Source organism: Aquarana catesbeiana, linkage group LG01 (genome assembly GCF_042186555.1).
Source record: "Aquarana catesbeiana isolate 2022-GZ linkage group LG01, ASM4218655v1, whole genome shotgun sequence".
NCBI classification, from domain to species: Eukaryota; Metazoa; Chordata; class Amphibia; order Anura; family Ranidae; genus Aquarana; species Aquarana catesbeiana.
Genome location: NC_133324.1, coordinates 761,661,785 through 761,681,265, shown reverse-complemented (window position 1 = coordinate 761,681,265; position 19,481 = coordinate 761,661,785). Strand labels below are relative to the sequence as shown.

At 42.8% G+C, this 19,481-nt stretch overlaps 1 long non-coding RNA gene across 2 annotated transcripts in view; it reads right to left on the bottom strand.

Moving 5' to 3' along the window:
- LOC141113055 (uncharacterized) overlaps window positions 1–19,481 on the bottom strand; it is a 40,188-nt gene that overhangs the window by 9,037 nt on the left and 11,670 nt on the right. The gene's annotated exons all lie outside the window — the stretch shown is intronic.

Below are 19,481 nucleotides of genomic sequence, written 5' to 3'. Positions count from 1 at the left end.
CTTCACAGCACAACCCAGTTTATCAATCAATACATTTCCCGCAACACACTCAAAGCCTACCACACTGCTTGGAACGCCTTCTGCAAGTTTCTGGCACCCTGCTCCACGGCAACGTTAACAGACACTAAGCACATACTAGCTTTCATTTCATATTTCCACACTCAATTGGCTCTATCACACAACACCACCAGAATATACTTAGCTGGCATCTAACACTTCCTGGCTTTACAGGATCTCATAAAGCCATCCTCCTTCGCAACCCATGCAATCCAAGCCATTTCCGCGTGGCATTCAGAAGCAGCAGCCCATAGCCAACTCCAAACGCCTGCCCATCACGAGTACCATCTTCAGAGACATGTCATCCATCCTCTCTCGTTCCCCATTTGGCTTTCTTCTCAGCTTGGTCATTCAAGCGGCCATCTAAATGGCCTACTATGGTTTCTACGACCTAAGCGAGTTTACCAGTAATAGCCCTGCCGGCCAGGTACTGTGTAGATGTCACCTGGCTCGCTTCCAAGATCATTTCATTCTCCACCTCGCAGTATCCAAAACCCAGCAATCTGGCCCCGGGGTCGACATCCATCTTTTCAAGACAAACAACAGTTAATAACACTAAACCAATAAAGAGCTTTCAACCCTACCGGAATGTTTTTTCCCCCTTTTCTGGAATACTGACCAGCAGACCAGAGCACACTTCAGGTCCATTTCATGATGTAAGTCTTGTGGTGCATTTATGTGGTTCACATCCATCCCGGTTGAAGGGCTTCGACCATAAATAAGAAGGCCAGTATAGTGGTCTGAATTTATGGGAGGAGTCCGGGGGGTTATTTAAGCAGCCCACTCATCTGTGGTCTTTGTCGGTTCCGGTGCGCGATTCTTTCCCTCCCATTCCCCTTTTCAGGGCATTTCTCAAATTCATTTATCTCTACAAACATCTATTACTTATCTTGGGTATGCCCCCTTTTTTGGTATACCGACCAGCAGACCAGGGAACACTTCAGGTCCATTTCACGATGTAAGTCTTGTGGCGCATTTAAATGGTTCACATCCATCCCGGTTGAAGGGCTTTGACCATAAATATATATATATATATATATATATATATATATATATATATATATATATATATTTATAAATACATTTTCCCCCCTTTTATCAGTGATCACATACAGTGTCTTGCAAAAGTATTCACCCCCTTGGCTTTTTACCTATTTTGTTACATTACAGACTTTAGTTCAATGTTTTTTAAATCTGAATTATATGTGATGGATCAGAACACAATAGTCTAAGTTGGTGAAGTAAAATTAGAAAAATATATACAAAAAACTATTTTTCAGAAATAAAAAACTGATAATTGGCATGTGCATATGTATTCGCCCCCTTTGTTATAAAGCCCATAAAAAGCTCTGGTGCAACCAATTACCTAGCACACATAATTAGTGAAATGATGTCCACCTGTGTGCAATCTAAGTGTCACATGATCTGTCATTACATATACACACCTTTTTGAAAGGCCCCAGAGGCTGCAACACCTAAGCAAGAGGCAGCACTAACCAAACACTGCCATAAAGAGGAAGGAACTCTCCAAACAAGTAAGGGACAATGTTGTTAAGAAGTACAAGTCAGGGTTAGGTTATAAAAAAATATCCAAATCTTTGATGATCCCTAGGATCACCATCAAATCTATCATAACCAAATGGAAAGAACATGGCACAAAAGCAAACCTGCCAAGAGAGGGCCGCACACCAAAACTCATGGACCGGGCAAGGAGGGCATTAATCAGAGAGGCAGCACAGAGACCTAAGGTAACCCTGGAGGAGCTGCAGAGTTCCACAGCAGAGACTGGAGTATCTGTACATAGGACGACAATAAGCCGTACGCTCCATAGAGTTGGGCTTTATGGCAGAGTGGCCAGAAGAAAGCCATCACTTTCAGCAAAAAACAAAATGGCACGTTTTGAGTTTGCGAAAAGGCACGTGGAAGACTCCCAAAATGTATGGAGGAAGGTGCTCTGGTCTGATGAGACTAAAATTGAACTTTTTGGCCATCAAAGAAAATGCTATGTCTGGTGCAAACCCAACACATCACATCGCCCAAAGAACACCATCACCACAGTGAAACATGGTGGTGGCAGCATTATGCTGTGGGGATGTTTTTCAGCAGTTGGGACTGGGAAACTGGTCAGAGTTGAGGGAAAGATGGATGGTGCTAAATACAGGGATATTCTTGAGCAAAACCTGTACCACTCCGTGAGTGATTTGAGACTAGGGCAGATGTTCTCCTTCCAGCAGGACAATGACCCCAAACACACTGCTAAAGCAACACTTGAGTGGTTAAAGGGGAAACATGTAAATATGTTGGAATGGCCTAGTCAAAGCCCAGACCTCAATCCAATAGAAAATCTGTGGTCAGACTTAAAGATTGCTGTTAACAAGTGCAAACCATCTAACTTGAAGGAGCTGGAGCAAGCTCAAGCTCATAGAGACTTATCCAAAGCGACTTAGAGCTGTGATAGCCGCAAAAGGTAGCTCTAGAAAGTATTGACTTTAGGGGGGTAAATAGTTATGCACATTGACTTTTTCTGTTATTTTGTCCTATTTGTTGTTTTCTTCACAATAAAAAAAAAACATCTTCAAACTTTTGGGCATGTTCTGTAAATTAAATGATGCAAATCCTCAAACATACCATGTTAATTCCAGGTTGTGAGGCAACCAAAACATGAAAAATGCCAAGGGGTGTGAATACTTTTGCAAGGCACTGTATCCTGTGTTCTCAGCTGCACAAGGAGCTCAGAGAGCTAGATGAGGAGAAACAGCAGCTCACTGGTCTTTCCAGTGAATGGCTGTGTAAGGGTGGGGGGAGGGGTTGGCATGTCAGCACAGGTCTGATCATTGGAGTAGAGCAGCACAGCCAGAGAACTGACCACGGTGCGTTCTCATGCCTAATGTGGTAAGGTTTTAATAGGAAAGCAGAGGGACTGGCAGGAACACCAGGAATTTCACACAAAGGAAGCAATACAAAGAGAACAGGAGACTTTTTTCATACAAGTACAGGCAGTCCCCGGGTTACAAACAAGATAGGGTAGGGAACAAGTAGAATTTTTAAGTGTAGTTCCAGCCCAACAAACAATTTTTAATTTTTTTTTTGATAGCATAGTGAAGGGGCAACACCCCATGTAATGTTTGTTTTGCTGTCTGTGCCCCTGTTCAGAAGACTTCACCTCACTTTCTGTCCCTATGACAATTGGATTTTGAATATTTTGGGTTGTTGTGGAACCAAGGATTGCTGATAAAGCTTTAGTTTAAACCATGATAACTCTTACAGGAGTGAATTTCCCTACCTAGGGGTAGATTTCTTCTCACTCCGTTTGTAAGTAGGAGTCGTTTGTAAGTCGGATGTTTGTAACCCGGGGACCACCTGTACATGGTACAGCAGGCACATATTAGGAATATGAAATGTTGGGTTTACATATTCTTTAATTAGAGGGCAGGGGAGACATAACAAATCTAATGGACCCCTAATGTATCAGTAAAGAGACCCTTCCACAGCAAAATTCTATCACATAGAGATACCGACACTTTAGCCTTTATTCAGTTTTACTAGTTAACCCAACTCCCTTCCATTAGAATATTTCCCAAATGCCTACAGGGATAATCATGTAGCTGGATGTGTTAAACATGCAACTATTTTCCGAACAGCGTTTCTCAATTTTATTTAGTTTTGATTAAAAAAAAAAAGAAAGACTACATGGGAAGCATTTTAATTATCTGGGAAGAAAGGGGGGGCATTTCACTTAACTGCTCCCAAAGTATAATATGAATGTCAAATATTTAAATAAGCAACTTTTTGTTAATTGCATTGAACAAAGTAGTTTTTTTTCTGATACTTTCTCTTAATCTATCTATTTTGATTTCTCTTCCCCTACTAGTAAGTGTATTCTGTTAAATTCAGAGATGTTAATTATGCACAAACCTAACACAGCAGGAAAACTACAATTATCCAGACTGTTCAGAGAAATCAAAACAGAAAAATAAATTAAAGCTAAATAAAAGTGGAATGTTCCATGGCGCCCTGGTGTTAATTGCAGAGAGAGTGTTATTTCTGCTACAAAGTTATTGAAGAGTTACAGGCTGAATGTAAAAAATCAGCTAAGTTTGGCATGTCAGATATGTAGCATACAATAACAATGTCATAATTTATTAATTTACCAATTATTCCTGTCTGCTTTCTGGCTGCAGTTTTTTTTTTTAACTAAAATAAACAATGCCTTCTGTTGTTTCTAAAGAAAATACATTTCTGGAACTTTGTGCCAGAAAATTGTACAACTCTACACTGGTGCTGACAAGCTAAAAACAGTGGTTAATCTGAATTAAATAGAGTTTATTTAAAAAAATGTAAGCTGATTGTACACATGCAATCGTAATTTATTCACGTATACCATTATTTCTGAGTTAAACATAGAATTTATAGTGGAAAAAGGAAACAATAAATTCCATGTGAAAGATGTAGGCCAATATAATAATGGAGGTGTTAGGGTTTTCCTTACCTTTACATAGAGAACAGGGCAAAGCATGGTTCAGTGACTAGAGCAGGCTCTCTTGCACTCAAAAGGCTGACCTCTGGTATCACTAATGCCGCGTACACACGAGCGGACATTACGGCGGACTTTGCCCGGCGGACTTTTCAATGTACTTTCCGACGGACTTTCTGAATGAACGGACTTGCCTACACACAATCCACCAAAGTCCGTCGAATTCGTACGTGATGACGTACGACCGGACTAAAACAAGGAAGTTCATAGCCAGTAGCCAATAGCTGCCCTAGCATGGCTTTTTGTCCGTCGAACTAGCATACAGACGGCGGACTTTTCAACCGGACTCGATTTCAACGGATAAATTTTAAACAAGTTTCAAATCTAAGTCCGTCCAACTTTTGAGAAAACAAAGTCCGCTGGAGCCCACACACATCGAATTGTCCGACGAAATCCAGTCCGCCGGGCAAAGTCCGCCGTAATGTCCGCTCGTGTGTACGCGGCATTAGGGAACCATGGTGTGGAAATGACCAAAGACCATTCAAAACTTTTCCTCTAGTGAAAATTTAGGTATAGCAGTGACCATAGCCTAGCACAGTGACTTAAGCAGGTTCTTTCTAGCATTGACATGGTCTGAACCCTGGTATCACTAAGGATGCTATAATGCGGACATGATCTAAAGTCCATCCAAAACCTTTCTTGTAGTGTGCATTTAGGTATAACACAGGGCAGAGCATGGCAGAGTGATTAAAGCAGGTTCTCCCTGACATTGAAGAAGTTTGCATCCTAGCAACACTAAGGGTGCCATGGTGTGGCAAAGATCTAAGGTCCAGCCAGAACTTTTCCTGTAGTATACATTTAGACATAGCACATGACAAAGCTTGGAACAGTGGCTAAAGCTGATTCTCTTTAGCAGTAAAGAGGCCTGCCCTCTGGTATCACTAAGGAGGGTATGGTGTGGAAATTATTTGAGGTCCATCCAAAACATTTCCTATAGTATACATTTCAGTATAGCACTGGGCATAGCCTAGTACAGTGACTTAAGCAGGTCCTCTCTAATGCCCCGTACACACGGTCGGACTTTGTTCGGACATTCCGACAACAAAATCCTAGGATTTTTTCCGACGGATGTTGGCTCAAACTTGTTTTGCCTACACACGGTCGCACAAAGTTGTCGGAATTTCCAATCGACAACCACGCTGTCACGTACACCACGTACGACGAGACTAGAAAAGGCCGGTTCAGAACCAAGCGCGGCACCCTTTGAGCTCCTTTTGCTAATCTCGTGTTTATAAAAGTTTGGTGAGAGACGATTTGCGCTTTTTCAGACTCGTGGCTTTCAGATCGTTTTCTGCCGTTCAGTTTGTGCTTGTGGGTTTGTATCTGCTCTTCAGTGCGTGCAGTCAGTTCATATCAGAGTTTTCTGTGTGATCTTGCCTGCTCGTTGCTGTTTTTCAGGTCGCTCTTCACAGGCCTTGCTGTTCTTCAGTGCGTTCTGTTACTTCGTTCTGAGCAGCCGACCGTCTTCTAGCCATGTTTCGTATGCGTACTCCTCGTAGAGTTCGTGCTGTGCGGGGGCTTGGTGTTGGGGTCCTGACCTTGACACAAGTCCAGTCCATGAACAGGGTGGGAGTTCATGGACCAAGAATTGGTTGCTTCAGCGTGACCAGTTCTGTCATATGCCTTTGCTCCGTGAGATCCGTGAGAATAATCCTGATGATTTCAGGAACTTTCTCAGGATGACGGACCCCGTATTTCACCGTTTGTTGGCTTTGCTGACCCCCTATATCAGCAGGCAGGATACCTGCATGAGGCAAGCCATCACTCCGGAGCAGAGGTTGGTTGCTACCTTGCGGTATTTGGCCACAGGGAGAAGTCTGCAGGACTTGAAGTTCTCGACAGGCATCTCCCCCCAGGCTCTGGGTATCATCATCCCAGAGACCTGTTCTGCCATCATACAGGTCCTGCAGAAGGAGTATATGAAGGTAAGATTTTTATCCTTTAATATCACATTTTATTGTATTGAATGTTTGCTAATATCTTGTATTTCTTTCCTCATTCCCTAATTACCATGATTATAATATGCTGTGAATGTCCCCTTTGTTCTCATGCATGCTGGATTTTTATGTAATTATTATTTTATGTCCTTCATACATATTTGCCCTTCAATAACCTCCCCAGCATGGTGTCTCCTGCCCTATATTCACCTCATGTAGTCACTTAACAATGTATTTTATCTGTTCCATAGTAGTGCTTTACCCCAAACACCCCCTAAAATGTTTGGAAATGTTATTTTTGATTTAAATTCAGGCAGAGTGCCAGAGGCTTTTTTTTGTGGTGTCCCCAAATTTTTGGTAACCCTCCCTCCCCCCAACTGCTAAGTCAGCTGATCACAATTCTCTATCCTCAATCATCTATCTGCTGACTTTGCCAAACCCATACACACTATAACCATCTCTTTACTGGTCAGATTTATGGATGAATTCCCCAAAGCATGTAGTGCAAGGGTCTGCCTGTATACTTTCCAATGGTACTGTTTAAAGTTTTTGTATCCTATTATTATGTTGATAGGTCATAGCAGAATGTCCAAATGTCCTCAAATGTGTACAATGTGTATTTATATCTTTGTATTATGACACTTCTTACCTGTCCAGTGGTCTGCCAATAGTGTAACTAAGGAGGGGCTGTTCCAAGTAATACCCATTATTTAGGCATTCATCTCTCAATGAAGTGAAGAGGGTTACCTGTCCAAGAGTCCCCCCCCCTATAATGTTAGAAATGGCCCATGAGAGGGGGGGAGGGGGAATATGATAGGTGTACCTTATACTTTGTTGTTGTTAAATTCCCCTTAACCACTTCGCGCCCGCGCTATAGCCGAAAGACGGCTGCAGCGCGGACGCTATCTGCTGGGTGGACGTCCCTGGATGTCCAGCTGTTTACTTCCGCAATGCGCGCTCCCGCGGGCGCGCATCGCGGAAGTTCTGTGCTGGCCGTGTCCCTCGGACACAGCCAGTCACAGATCGCCGTAAACGGCCAATGACAGCGGCCGTTTACAGTGCGATCGGCGGTGCCAATGGGAGAGGATCTCATATGTAAACATATGAGATCATCTCTCATCGCCGGCTCTCCCTCCTCACACAGAGACAGCGTGTGAGGAGGGAGAGCGAACCGCTGCAGCGGTGAGTGGGGAAAAAAAAAAAACTAAAAAAAAGTCGTCAGTGTCTCCTGTCATCCCTCCCCACTGCCTGTCGCCAGTGCCATCTGTCCCCACAGCCATCCCTCCCCAGTGCCATCCGTCCCCACAGCCATCCCTCCCCAGTGCCATCCGTCCCCACAGCCATCCCTCCCCAGTGCCATCCGTCCCCACAGCCATCCCTCCCCAGTGCCATCCGTCCCAACTGCCATCCCTCCCCAGTGCCACCCGTCCCTACTGTCATCCCTCCCCAGTGCCATCTGTCCACAGTGCCATCCCTCCCCACTGTCATCCCTCCCCAGTGCCATCTGTCCACAGTGCCATCCCTCCCCAGTGCCACGTATCAGTGGCATCTGTCATCAGTGTCACGTGTCATCACTGCCACGTATTAGTGCCATCTGTCATCACTGCCACGTATTAGTGCCATCTGTCATGAGTGCCATCTGTCATCAGTGCCACGTATTAGTGCCATCTGTCATCAGTGCCACGTATTAGTGCCATCTGTCATCAGTGCCATCTGTCATCACTGCCACGTGTCATTAGTGCCACATATTAGTGCCATCTGTCATCAGTGTCAAGTGTCATTAGTGCCACATATTAGTGTCATCAGTGTCAAGTGTCATCAGTGCCACGTATTAGTGCCATCTGTCAGTGCCACGTATTAGTGCCAAATGTCATCAGTGCCACGTATTAGTGCCAAATGTCATCAGTGCCACCAGTGACACATATTAGTGCCATCTGTCATCAATGCCACGTCAGTGTCATCAGTGCCACGTATCAGTGCCATCTGTCATCAGTGCCACGTCAGTGTCATCAGTGCCACGTATCAGTGCCATCTGTCATCAGTGTCACATGTCATTGTCCTGGTGCTCCAGGGCCTTCAAAAGTGTAATACGTAGTCAACAAGTTAGATGTGTAATTTATGCTCCTAGAACACCTGATGGCGCTCCCTGCATGTTGGGCCTCTGTATGTGGCCAGGCTGTGAAAAAGTCCCACACATGTGGTATCATAATACTCAGGAGGAGTAGCATAATGTATTTTGGGGTGTTATTTGTGGTATACACATACCATGTGAGAGAAATAACCTATTACAATGACAATTTTGTGGGGAAAAAAAAAAAATCTTCATTTTGCAAAGAATTGTGGGAAAAAATGACAACATCAAAAACCTCACCATGCATCTTACTAAATACCTTGGAATGTCTACTTTCAAAAAAGGGGTCATTTGGGGGGTATTTGTACTTTCCTGACTTGTTCGGATTGCAAGAAATGAGATCAGTCCACCAGTACATCAGGTGTGATCAATTTCTTATGATTTGCACCATAACCTGTAGACTCTCTAACTTTCACAAAGACCAAATAATATCCACTAATTTGGGTTATTTTTACCAAAGATATGTAGCAGTATAAATTGTGGCCAAAATTTATAAAGAAAAATTAATAATTTGCAAAATTTTATCACAGAAACTAAGAAAAATGCGTTTTTTTTTTAAATTTTCGGTCTTTTTTTATTTATAGCGCAAAAAATAAAAAACCCAGAGATGATCAAATACCACCAAAAGAAAGCTCTATTTGTAAGAAAAAAAGGACAAAAAATTCATTTGGGTACCGTATTTCATGACTGAGTAATTGTCATTCAAAGTGTGAGAGCACTGAAAGCTGAAAATTGGTCTGGGCAGGAGGGGGGTTTAAGTGCCCAGTAAGCAAGTGGTTAATAAATGCTATCTGGAGATTGCCCCATAATGTTTGTGTCTAATCTGCTTGCCATGTTTCTGTGAAAAAATAGTAATGTTTATTGTTTTTTCCTCAACAGTTTCCTTCAACGCCACAGGAATGGCAGACTGTGGCCTCCCACTTTGCCCAGCGGTGGGACTTTCCTAACTGCGGAGGGGCAATTGATGGGAAACACGTCCACATCGTCCCACCACCCAACTCGGGGTCGTATTATTATAATTACAAGGGGTTTAATAGTATAGTGATGTTGGCGGTGGTGTCGGCTAATTACGAGTTCCTGTATGTGGACATGGGGAAGAATGGCCGGATGTCCGATGGTGGAGTCATCGCCCAGACGGAGTTCTACAGGCGTCTCCAGAATGGCAGCTTGGACTTGCCACCTCCAGAGGACAATGTTGAAGGTCTCCCATTTGTGTTCGTTGCTGATGAAGCGTTTGCACTGGGGGACCACCTGATGCGGCCATTCCCGATGAGGACCCTCACCCTGGAACAGAGGGTTTTTAATTACCAGCTGGCCAGAGACCGAAGAGTGGTGGAGAACACATTTGGAATCCTGGCCAGCCGGTTCTGATTATTTCTGACACCCATCCATATGGCGGAGTATAAACTGAACCATATAATACTTGCCTGCTGTGTTCTCCATAATTTTTTAAGAAAACATTCAGCCAACTATGCTGGCTCAGTTGGGCCTGAGGCCAGAATCCCAAATCCATCAACACTGACGGCGCTTGAAAGTGGCCGTCCTGGCTTGCCCTCCCTGAATGCCCGTGATGTCCGGTTACGCTACCTGGAGTTCTTTGCGGGTAGGGGGGCTATCAATATGCCAGACAATCTGTGAAACCTTTTTCAAATAAAAAACAACCAAAAGAAATTCTTTGTGGACATTTACTGCTTGTGTTTGTTTTAAGCTGACCCTGACAGAAATGTGTTGAGTGCAGAAAATGTCGTGATTGGGTAACCTTATAAAAAACACTGTTGGCTGGTACTTCCTAAATGCAAAAACACATTTCACTACAAGTGCACTTGCAACTGCACTGAAACTGCACTTGTAGTGCAAAGTGTATTTGCCCTTAGGAAATAACCCCCATGTTTGCATAAAACAGCAATTACATCACCCCAAAAGTGTTGTAGCGTTGAGACAATAATCCACACATTCTTGAGTAACCAACTTTTTTATAGCTGCACAATCACATGTGCATTTACCAAAGGTTTTTAAAACGAACCAACATGTTTGTTGTATAACAATTTTTGCTGTAGCATTATCAAAAATTGAAATGTCCTTTTCTGATAAAACAGGCCTGTGTAAAACCAACAAGAAAGCCAAAAAAATTGAACTTACAAAGTTCACATATGGTAAAACCTGAAGACTATATCAGACATGAGTATTTAGGAACTGTGTTTGATATAGCGTTCAGATGGGGGGGAATCACCCCTGGAAAAGCCAAATTTGGAAGATGCACACCAAGTTCAGAATGTCAACATGTGCTATCTGCCATCAGGGGGGATCAAGGGACGTGTTTTGGGGGAGCAAGCCCTTCCTCACCGCTACTTTATAATTGAGGAAGGTGTTGCACCCCCAAAACGCGTCCATTGATCTCCCGTGATGTCAGATAGCACATGTTGGCACACTGTGTGCATCCTCCAAATTTGGCTTTTCAAAACATTGCAAAACAATTTTAAAGATTGGACCACAATCCAAAAAGGTGATTTGGTGGCCTTTTAAATTCGCCCCAAAACATCAATGATGTTATTATTTTTTTTAATAACATCACTGATTTGTTGCTGTATGTTGTGCAATTCGAGATTACACCCCATGATCTCCCCGAAGAGGATCTGGGCACTTTCAGAAGTAAAGCGTTCTCTCTCCCTCACATCACGATCACCTAAAAAGAGATAAAGAAAACAAAAATAGGTATCAAAAATCTGCCACCATCCATATCGGTAACCTGAGCCTGTGGTCGCAGACACTCACCTGTTGTGGTGCCAATCTACACCACATCTTCTTCTTCCTCCTGCTCTTCTTCTTGGGTTGGGGGTATTTCCCCTTCTTCCATAGGTGGGGGGTCTGTGTTCTCCTGGGATGAGGGGTGTCCTCCGAGTCTTTTCTCCCCTATGTAAAACAAAAATGGTATAATTAGCACACAGATATTTGATGGCAGAACTAGAAATAGGAAACATTGCTTGGAAGTGAGGTACAATTGTCTATTTTAGCAGAGTTCCAAGATGTATTTTTTTTATTGCCCTTTGTCAAGCTGCAATACTTTACCTGTTTTGTAGAAACTTCACAGATGGAGACCCCCCTATAGTATACACTGGAGCACCTGTGTGGCCCCCCTAATAAAAATGGTGTTCTGGGGTCCCACACTAGTGCTCCAGTGTCCAGATGTGAAAACAGCTGCTCAGTGTCCTCTCCTTACACACAATCTAGTTGGCATTTCATTCTAGTAACAAACCCATCTACACAAACAAATATTTGGCATCCAAGTAGGCCCCAAAAAATGTGTGAAAATGCATATGGCCTAAACAATGGTGTTCTAGAGGCCGAAAGAAAAATGTTTGATACGAACGAATAATGGGCCCATGAACATTAAAGTTGCCTTTTTAAACGTTCCAATTAATAAAAGCATATGGAGCAGAACGAACGGAATAGAGACAGAAAGAATAGGAACACAGCACAACTACTTACTTTTTTGCAGCACTCTCCTGATCTTTCGGTACTGCTCTGGCTCTCTCAACTTCAGGTCCGACCACCGCTTCCTGAGCTGATCTTTAGATCTTCGTACCCCGAAATTCCTGTGAAGGCTTTTTATCACTTTAGCAATGATTTTGGCCTTTCGGATGTTGGGGTTGGGGTAAGGCCCATATTTTCCGTCATAGTCAGACTTCTTCATGATGTCCACCATCTCCAACATCTCCCCAAAGGACATATTTGTGGCCTTAAAACGTCTCCTTCTGGATCGGGACGTGCCTGGATCCGGGCTTTCCTCCTCCTCCTCCTCGTTGCTAGAATTAGGACACACCTGCTCTAAATCCGCCATCATGCTCTTCACCCACTGCGCCGAACGAAAAGGGGCGGGGAATAGACTAGAAAGAACATCAGGGGCGGGCGGAGTTACACGCATGCGCAGTGTGTATAAAGCGTAACACGCGTGCGTATTACGTACGATCTGTGAGCGGAGGAAGGAGCATTGGACGCGCCGATCGTAAGAATGAAGGTAAGAGACAAACTTGTGCCTATACTGCTTCTAGATTGAGGCCTATATTGTAACAAGATTAGGAGAGTTTTGTCTGACATTAGGCTTTGTCTTGTGTTGTGTCTTGCAGTGAACATGGATATGCTACTCAAAGATAATGACTTCATGTCAGTATTCATAGATATGTTAAGGGAGCTGCCCTGTCTGTGGGAGATTAAACACCCCCATTTCAAGAACCAAGCAAAGAGGAAGGCAGCACTGGTGCAATTGTGTGAAATTGTGAAGCAGGTGATCCCCACGGCAGACATCACCTATTTAAAGATCTTCATTGGTGGCCTGAGGAGTACATATCTGAGGGAGCGCAAGAAAGTCCTGGATTCACAGAGATCCGGAGCAGCAGATGACATCTATGTCCCCAGGATGTTGTACTACGACAGGCTGCATTTTCTGGCAGGCCAGACTGAACCCAGGCCATCCCTCTCCAGTCTTCCTTCCACGCTTCCTTCCCCCCCGGCTGAGGCTTCTGACGCCCAACCTGGGCCTTCCAGGCAGCAACATGTGGAGGAGCCCAGATTGAGCCAGGTATAACATTCCTCTAAATATTTCTGCTTGTCCAATCAATGATGTTAACTAGATGTTAGTTGGGAGTACTAATTTAGGATTGTGATTGATGAAGCAAAAACTAAAACCATGTCCCTTTTTCATACACAGGGAAGTCTCAGCCAGGAGGTGGCGGGGCCGAGCCGGCTGGCTGATCTGCAGGTCCCTCCACCCCCCCCTGAAAAGAGAAAGTGGCAGTAGGAGGAGTGCCCTAGAGGAGGCTGCTATAGGATTCTTTTGGAGGGCTACAGAGGTCCTGGGAGCACCCCACACCATGGAGGAGAACATTGCTGCCTTCATTGCATATAAAATGCAGAGGATGGAAAAGGGCCAAAAAGTAATGTGTGAGGCCCTCATATAGGAGGCTCTGGAGAAAGGTATGAGGGGCCAAATTACACCTCAGACACACCTTCGCGTTGGTCCTCCTCCTCCTCCTGCAGGTCCTCCTCCTCCTCCTCCCTCTCCTACAGGTCCCCCCAGTCCTCCTCCAGGTCCCCCCAGTCCTCCTCCTCCTCCAGGTCCTACTCCTCCTCCTGCCACATCTCCAACTGCACAGCCACAGCCCGGAATGAAGCGTGGAAGGAAGACCAGACAGTGATTGCCCTGGATCCAGTCTGGTCGGCCAAAAAATGCAGCCTCTTGTGGTACCACAGCCTGGGAACATAGATGTCATCTGCTGCTTTCCAGATCTCTGGGACTTCTGGACCAGACTGCCCTCCCTTACATATGGACTCCTCAGGCCACCAATTTTGATGTTGAAGAATTGATGTCTGCCGTGGGGGTCCCAGGCTTTGCTAATTTCTCCTGTTGATCCAGTGTTGCCTTCCTCTTTGTTTGGTTCTGATCCCTTAATAAAGGATTTTTGTTTTGAATTATACTCTCCTATGTCTTTTACTTCAAAAATGACAGTTGGTTTGTGAGGATTCAGGTACATTTCAAATATACAATGTGAAATGAACAAGGGACACCAACACCAAACAATCTCCTTGAGATTAAATAATAAAAGATATCAATGGTGTTGGGGTAACTTGACACACAAAACACACCCAAAAATATTCTGGAGTAAAAATAAAAATAACATTGAACAAAGATCAGCCTTGGAAAAAATCCAAACATTAAAGAAAAAAAAAAGGCTGAAAATCCAAAAAAAATAATAAATAATAATATAAAACTGTCAGATGTGACAACTAATAACAATATATTCAGGGAATCCCACTAAATAAAACACAAATAAAAGTTTGTGAGAAGTGTGTGTGAATATGAGCAGCAAAACTACTTAATTCTTGTCACATTATAAAGAAGAAGAGAGTGCGCTGTATTAAACCATTTTGAACATTGCAGCGTGACGAAAGTGCTGTATCCATTGCGAACGCTAAGTTTACCAGAACGAGCTGTCCCATCTCGGAATTTCTTCTGAGCATGCGTGGCACTTTGTGCGTCGGAACAGGCCACACACGGTCGGAATTGACGCGATCAGATTTTGTTGTCGGAAAATTTTATCTCCTGCTGTCCAACTTTGTGTGTCGGAAAATCCGATGGAAAATGTCCGATGGCGCCCACACACGGTCGGAATTTCCGACAACACGCTCCGATCGGACATTGTCCATCGGAAAATCCGACCGTGTGTACGGGGCATAACACTGACAAGTCCCCTGTACCCTGGCATCACTAAGGATGCCATAGTGTGGACATGATCTAAAGTCCAGCCAAATCCTTTCCTCTAGAATACTTTTAGGTAAGCATAGTATAGAGACCAAATCAGGTTCTATCTGGCATTGAAGATGCCTACACCCTGGTAACACTAAGGGGACCATGCTGTGGACATGATCTAAAGTCCAGCCAGAACCTTTCTTCTAGTATACATTTAGGTATAGCACAGGGTGTAGCATGGCACAGTGCTAAAGCAGGTTCTCTTTAACAGTGAAGAGGCCTGTTTCCTAAAATCACTAAGGGATCATCATATGGAAGTGACCTAAAATCTATTCAAAACTTTTCCTCTATTATACATTTCAGTATAGCACTGGGCATAGCCTAATATAGTGACTTATAGTGACATTGGCAAGTCCCCCTTAGCATCACTAAGGGTGCCATGGTGTGGAAATGATATAAAGTCCAGCCAAATCCTTTCCTCTAGTATACATTAAGGTAAGCATAGTATAGAGACCAAAGCAGGTTCTCTCTGGCAATGAAGAGCCCTGCACCCGGGTACCACTAAGGGCTCCACGGTGTGGACGAGCTCTTTTAATTTACAGTACTGCATGAAAGGGATAAACCCACTGTCAGGTTTGTATTGATGTTTCTGTCTCTGTTGGCAAATTTACCCTCAAGTGAGTAGATATCTACAAAGTTGCGGAAAATGGTCAGACTTCCCAGTTCCACGATACTAGCAGTCTTACTTTCACATTGGAATCTTGTGCCCCCCACCTTTGTTACAGGAGAGAAACTGCCATGTAGATTTGCAACTCAATTGGTCATAGTGAAGTGGGCTACCCCTGTCTTACAAGATCATGGCTGCTATGTATATTGTAGACTTAACTGACTTACAGTGTGATTTCTTTTTCCCAGAAAACAATATTAAATATATATGGCTGCCACTTCCTCAGCACATATATGTACAAAATCACCGCTGAAGAGATTACCAAAATCACAAATTTCCCATGAAAGCATACACACTAAATGTAAAGTCCCCCCAATCTTGTTCTGGGGCTCACTATAATACCTCTGAGGTCTCTCTTAGCACACATGTAAGAACTGTATTCTGATATATGGTCAAAATATGCATTAAAAGATGGATTTTGGATGATTATTTACAATGAAAATATGGAGCTCTTATGTTAATGTTAAGATTAAATGAGATTAAAATATAAATTGAATGTTTGTCTTTATAAATATGCTGTGTCTTTCTAACAGAAAGATATGTGTGGGATTGAAGTATGGTTTACTAATGTTCTTCGTTGTTGATTAATATCAGTTTGTACTAGTTACCTATAGGAGTGTTTGTGTCTTTGTGAAGTGTACACTTGTAGAAGGAGTGTGTCCCCTGGTTGGCCTCCTGAAAACAGCAGCGAGCAGCCAGGCTGTCATTAGTTGAAGTGTACACCAGTAAGAGCACCGAGCAGCCAGGCTGTCATTAGCTGAAGTGTATTGCACTTAGCCTAACGCTTGTAACCCATCTCACTTGTGTGGTGGAAATAATTGCTGTAATGCCTATTTATTGTCACTTTCCTTATCTGTTATGTTTTTCCAAGTAAGATGTCACCAGTAATTACATTAAGTTGGCCGCCTAACTTGCTCAAACCACTTGTACCAAACCTGGCATAACAATTTTATATATCTCCCTTTAATTCCGCACTACAGGCATATCCAAAATGCTGTAATTCACAGAAGCTAAACATGTTTTATATTTCATCATTATAACAATAAAAGATGATTAGTGGTTGGTTGCTTTGTGTTAATGTTACTTGTGCATCATTTATGTGACACTATACTCTGGTTAAAAAAAAAAAAAAAAAAAATCATGTATGTTTTTTTACCTAAAAAAGTACCTACTATTGTTCTTCTCAGAATATAATTTTTTTTTTTTGCTGCTGTGATCTTACTTTCTGTTAGAAGGTGGCTACATTCATTTTCCATGGTCCCACTGCATATAGTAACATAGCCACCCTCTCTTGCTCACTCCTGATATGGACTGTAGACTATGGACTATGGCAGTGGTTCTCAATCCTGTCCCCATGTACCCCCAACAGACCATGTTTTGAGAATTTCTCTTAGATAAATTAGCTGTCCAAAATACCAAGCCATTGACTCTGGTTTAACCACTTGCCGACCGCTGCACGCCGATATACGTTGGCACAAAGGGAGCGGAGGGCAAATGGGCGTACCCGTATGTCCCCTTTAATTGGCGGGTATAGCCGGTGCACACGCCATCGCGTAAAGCGTGACCGTGCCCGCGGGACCCGAAGACTCGATGTCCGCCGATATCCAGGTGTTCGTGTCCCGGAGCCGCAGAACGGGGAGATGCTTATGTAAATAAGTCATTTTCCCGTTCTGCCTTGTGACATGAAAGAGATCACTGCTCCCTGTGATCGGAAGCAGTGAACGCTATCATGTCCTAGGTAGCCCATAACCCCCACACTTAGAGTCACTCCCTAGGACACACTTAACCCCTTGATCGCCCCCTAGTGTATAACCCCTTCCCTGTCAATGTCATTTACACAGTGATCATATATGTAATTATACTGATCGCTGTATAAATGACAATGGTCCCAAAATAGTGTCAAAAGTGTCCGATCTGTCCGCTATAATGTCGCAGTAACAATAAAAATCGCAGATCGCTGCCATTACTAATAATAAAAATAATTAATAATAAAAATGCCATAAAACTATCCCCTGTTTTGTAGACGCCGTAACTTTTGCGCAAACCAATCAATATACGCTTATTGCAATTTTTTTACCAAAAATATGTAGAAGAATACATATCTGCCTAAACTGAGGAAAAAAATTGTTTTTTATATATTTTTGGGGATATTTATAATAGCAAAAAGTACAAAATATTTCTTTTTTTTCAAAGTTGTCGCTCTTTTTTTTGTTTATAGCGCATAAAATAAAAACCGCCGAGGTGATCAAATACCACCAAAAGAAAGCTCTATTTGTGGGAAAAAAAAGAACATCAATTTTGTTTTCAGTTAAAGCGACGCAGTGCCGAATCACAAAAAGTGCTCTGAATATAAATGGTGAACCACAAAGACAAATAACATTTCTCTAATAGAGTGTTGCCAACATCCCTTTATAGTTTATTGTATAAGGACCCTTAAAAAGGGACACAAGTACCCCCCTTGTTTCATGCATGGGGGATTCTCTAACTTATCTGATAGCAAATATTGCTAGATTAAATCCTATTGGAATTCATTCCTTTTTTAGGCATAAAAACAGAGGCTTTATAATACATTCTAAAGTGAGCTCTATTCTATAATACTTATAACACCATCATCCATGATATATACCTGGATACATCTCTCTCTCTCTCTCTCTCTCTCTCTCTCTCTCTCTCTCTCTCTCTCCACATCAATTTAAATACTTTATTATCCCTCAGGGTTTCCTTGCGGTCGGCTGTGGTGGTTGTCCTTTGGGGACCTTTGTGAGGGCTGTTCCGAGCACAGACATGGTTCATCAACTTGATGGACAGCTAGCGGCAAATTCCATGAATTATTTTTCTAAATAAATTATTTTGAAATATTTCTCTACAATTTAATAATTTAATACTGGTATGTATGCTGGACATGCTCATATACTATAAATGTTGATGCTGCTTTGAAAGACATTCTGATAAAACTGTTTTTGCTTTTTTCAGAATATATCTATACCCTCTCTTAAAAACGCCTCTGAGGAAGGGATATTCTCCCGAAACATGTCAGGCTAATAGAGAAAATCCATGTACATTTTTGAATTTGTAAATAATGTATTCATGTGTGAAATTTTCCTTGCTTTGCACTGTATGTGCTGTATCAACTGTGATCATGTTTTTGTTACATACCTTTTAATCGTTTTTCCAAATAAATGACATTTTATGATATATGATTTTCTTTCTGTTCGCCTTTAAAGTCCCACTGTACCGTGGGGGGGAGGGGGTACTTGTGTCCCTTTTTAAGGGTCCTTATACAAAAAGCAAAAAGTGCTCTGGTCAGAAAATCTTCTGGGGCAGAAGCGGTTAAAGCACCTGTGCAAGATAAAGGAAAACTTGCAAACATGACCTGTTGGGGGTACTTGAGGACAGGGTTGAGAACCACTGGACTATGGGGTCCGTAGTGTGCATAGAATACTGCTTTGAGGTTTTCTATTGAAGCTGCCGGTTGAATATTTTAATTATTTCTTTAGCGCTGAGTAGGGGCGAGTTTAAGTTTAACTTTTTTTGGTATTATATCTATACATGTGTTTGCAGTAACTTTCATTTAACCAGGTGTGTCAGAGGGGCTGAGATTTTTCTTGCAGTCAAAGGAACAGAACAGAGAACCCAAAATACCACTAAAAATCACTAGTTTATTTTTTTAAAAGCACCATAGTGCTAGACAGTAAACACGGATATATCCCTGATATGGTCACATCTTCTAGGCTAAGTGTTAATTATCTGAACACGTGGGGCAAAGTGGGGAGGTGGACATACAAGAACCCTTGTTTGGCCGAGAAGTTTCAATATTTAAAGTGGAACTACACTGCATCTGAGCACCACAA